Genomic DNA, 3,936 nt, shown 5'->3' on the forward strand with positions numbered 1-3,936 from the left:
ATCTTGGCCGGGTGTGGTAGTTCACGCCTGTAATCCCAGCACTTTGGGAGGCTGAGGCAGGCAGATGACCTGAGGTCAGGAATTCGAGACCAGCCTGGCCAACATGGTGAAACCCCGTCTCTACTAAAAATACAAAAAATTAGCCAGGCGTGATGGCATGCACCTGTAATAGCTATTCGGGAGGCTGAGGCAGGAGAATTGCTTGAACCTGGGAGGCAGAGGTTGCAGTGAGCCGAGATCAAGCCACTGCACTCCAGCCTGGGCGGCAAGAGCAAAACTCTGTCTCAAAAACAAAAGAATGAATAAGATCTGGTATTTGATAGCACAACAAGGTGACTATAGTCATTAATAATTAAATTGTACATTTAAAAATAACTAAGAGAGTATAATTGGATTGTTTGTAACACAAAGGAAAAAAGCTTTAAGTGATGGATACCCCATTTACCCTTATGCAATTACTACACATTGTATGCATGTATCAAAATATCTCCTGTGCCCCATAAATATACACGCCTACTATGTACCCACACAAATTTTTTAATATTTTTTAATTTTTAAAAATTTTTTGAAAACCATCAGCCCCGCAAAGTTGCTCACATGTGCTGCTGCAGCCCCAGCTTACCCCACAGTAAATCCTGCTGACACAGGGTCCCCCACAGCTATGGGTCTATCCTTCCTCTAGTGTGGCAAGACTACATTTTCAGGAAGCTGCTGGGCAGAATGAAGCAACTCAAAGCTCAGGAGAAGTGTCTACGTGCCTTTTCGGATTGGGGTTTAACCCGGCACCCAGGGATTTCCCAGCATGCAGACAAAGGCACTGAGAGCAGAAGCTGGAAGGTTGAGTCAGGCCAGGACTCAGCACCCTTGAACCCGGCCACAGCTCCCACTCACATCATCCCACACTCCCGCTCCGCATTTACTCCAAGCATCTGAAGCCCCAGCCTCCTGCGCCTCAACCCATGCCCTCAGTAACAGAATCCGTTGCCAAGCCAGAACTGACCCTGGGCCCACCACGCCACTCACTCAGAGTCTATGACGAGTGGGCACCCCATGCAACCCGGGAACAGGCCAACTCAGAGGTGGGCTCCCCACTGCACGTCCTGTACGAAAAGATGCCCCGCAGCCCCATCAGTGCTGACTTTGCATCGCACCATTCGATTATTTCTTTCAGCGCTTCTTAAGACAAATGGCTGGCTGTTGGGAGACTGGCCAGGGTTAAGGTGGAGACTCAATGTGGCCATTTTCACAGCCCTGGCAAAGCCCGTGGTTGATGCCAACCTCTCATTGAACTGAATAGAATGGAGGAAAGCTAACCAACCCACCAGAATAATAATCACTGATGCTTATGGAGTGATCACACACGGAGACTGCTCTAAGTGTTTCATGTGTATTCATTTATTTTTACCTCATGAGAAGTACTATTAGTTTTCTATGTTACAGATGAGAAAACTGAGACAAGGTCGCAAACCAGATGATCTAAAGGGTAAGCCACTACTGCCTTCTAAAAAACCCCAATCAGGAATCCCAGATTAATTTGCCCGGCATCCTGTCTTGGAAACCACATGTCCACCCTGCAACTGAACCTGGCTTGTGTCCCAGAAGGAGAAAGATGCGGGGGCCTCCGGAAGCTGAGGAGGAAGACATGGAGTTTACTTGGGTTAATGTGGCGGGGGACTCAGGAGACCTCCATTCCTGTTCTGGCTCTGCCCCTATCCACATGAGCATGGCCAGCTGTTCCACCCATGGGTTCCACTCTATTCATTGTTCAGCCACCAGGTTTCCAGGTCTCTCAGGCCCCTGCACTTCCTCTGAAGAACAGTGATTGCTGTAATGACAGAGCCCCTTGACAGAGCAATTCTGACCAAGAACTACTCACCGTACACATGAGCCTTAGAACGCACGTGCCAGTGTTTTGGGAAATACGTGCTGTTTTGAAATGTGCCTCTTTGGGCCATGAGTAAGTCTGGGGGTAGAGGGAATGGGAGCTTTTCTTCCAGTTAATGAAGTGAGGCTTCACGGAGGAAGAAGATTTTCTTAGTCACATTTCCGGTTTCACACTGACCTTTTAAAAGGAAACCCACAAGTGAACCTGTGCTAGGGCCTGCTTACAAAATCTACCCACAGGTGTAATAAAGATGATCTAATAAAGCCCACAGTAGGCCAAGCTTAACCTGAATCAGTGGAAATAATAAGATCACTAAGAAGGGCTGATGGCCTGAGATAAGGGACATGGTGGTGCTCCGTAAACTGCAAATAGAAGTGACACGTGAGAGATTTAATGATTTTTAAAAGGAATCTAAGCAGAGAGGCAGAGCTAAACCATGCTGCAATCTTTTCATCAGTCTCTATGTACTCAGGGCTTAGCCACTTGTTATAAAATGGAGGCTTTAAAAAATTAAGGGTGAGGGGTGCAGCGATTTCAAAAGTTGTGATGATTGGGTTAAAAAGTTACTTCTGGGAATTAAGATTACTTGGCCTGCAGAGGAAAAGACCAAGAGGTAACTGAAGAACTTAAAGTTGGTAAGGGGCCACGCTCAGTGGTTCATGCCTATAATTCCAACACCTTGGGCGCCTGAGACAAGAGAACCGCTTGAGCCCAGTAGTTCAAGGCTGGCCTGGGCAGCATAGCAAGACCCTACATCTACAAAAAAATTTTTTTGTCCCCAGATGTGGTGGTATGTGCTTGTAGTCCCAGCTACTCGGGTGACTAAGACAGGAGGATCCCTTGAGCCTGGGAGGTTGAGGCTGCTGTGTGCCGTGATCATACCACTTCACTCCAGCCTGGGTGGTGTGGCAAAAGACCATCTCAGAAAAAAACCAAAAAGCTGGTAAGGGATCAATTATTGGATGACACATTGCCACATCTACTGAGCACAGAATGACAGGCCCAAACAGCAGCAGACAGATGTGGGATGCTCAAGGATGTCCCAGAGATGGCCAGGCATGGTGGCTCATGCCTGTAATCCCAACAGTTTGAGAGGCCAAGGCAGGCAGATCACTTGAGGTCAGGAGTTCAAGACCAGCCTGGCCAACAAGGTGAAATCCTGTCTCTACAAAAAATACAAAAATTTGCTGGGCATCGTGGCACACTCCTGTAGTCCTAGCTACTCTGGAGGCTGAGAGAGGAGAATCACTTGAACCCGGGAGGCAGAGGTTGCAGTGAGCTGAGATGGCGCCACTGCACTCCAGCCTGGGTAATAGAGCAGTACAGGGGTGCCTCTGCCATCTAAAAAAAAAAGAAAAAGAAAAAGATGTCCCAAAGACACCTGCAGAACAGTCACCATGTCCAGGAGAGCTTCACTGTCAGACAGCACCCATCACCATGGTTGTTTACATTGATTCAGGGAAGATGCCACAGAAATGCTAAGTAAGTTTTGAAACCTTTGTTTTGTTTTATTACTTTTTGTATTTTAAAAATATGGAATGCTTCACAAATTTTCACGTCACCCTTGCTCAGGGGCCATGCTAATCTTCTCAGTATTGTTCCAGTTTTAGTATCTGCGCTGCCAAAGCAAGCCCTGTTTTGTTTTGTTTTAAACAAGGAGGCCTGGAATTGGGCTGAAGTTAAAAAAAAAAAATCATACAAAGGAAACAATAATTATGTTAGCAGAAATAGAGTGGGAAATAGGATTAGGCCATGACAGGCAATGACCCTAGGAGCCAGAGATCTCTCCCACCCCAAACAGACACACACACACACACACACACACACACACACACACACACAGAGAGAGAGAGAGAGAGAGAGAGAGAGAGAGAGAGAGAGAACCCTGAGGTATTAATATTCCTGACTGGTATACCAGCCAGACTCTTCCCAGCCAGCTTCTACTTTGCTCTCTCATCCGTCTCTACAACTAATTCTTCTACCAAACCCTTCCCTTCTGTCCACCCCAGAAGATTTTGAACTCAGGCACTGAATCCAACAAGCTTCCCGAG

General features: G+C 47.0%; 1 non-coding gene across 1 annotated transcript; it reads right to left on the minus strand.

The window, feature by feature from the left end:
• Positions 1 to 3,412: 3,412 nt before the first annotated feature.
• Positions 3,413 to 3,517, minus strand: LOC135274359 (U6 spliceosomal RNA). Its single transcript, XR_010342202.1, has one exon. It is a non-coding gene; the product is annotated as a U6 spliceosomal RNA (small nuclear RNA).
• Positions 3,518 to 3,936: the final 419 nt, after the last annotated feature.

Source organism: Aotus nancymaae, unplaced genomic scaffold (genome assembly GCF_030222135.1).
Source record: "Aotus nancymaae isolate 86718 unplaced genomic scaffold, 86718_ANA_hifiasm-v0.15.2.pri h1tg000011l, whole genome shotgun sequence".
NCBI lineage: Eukaryota > Metazoa > Chordata > Mammalia > Primates > Aotidae > Aotus > Aotus nancymaae.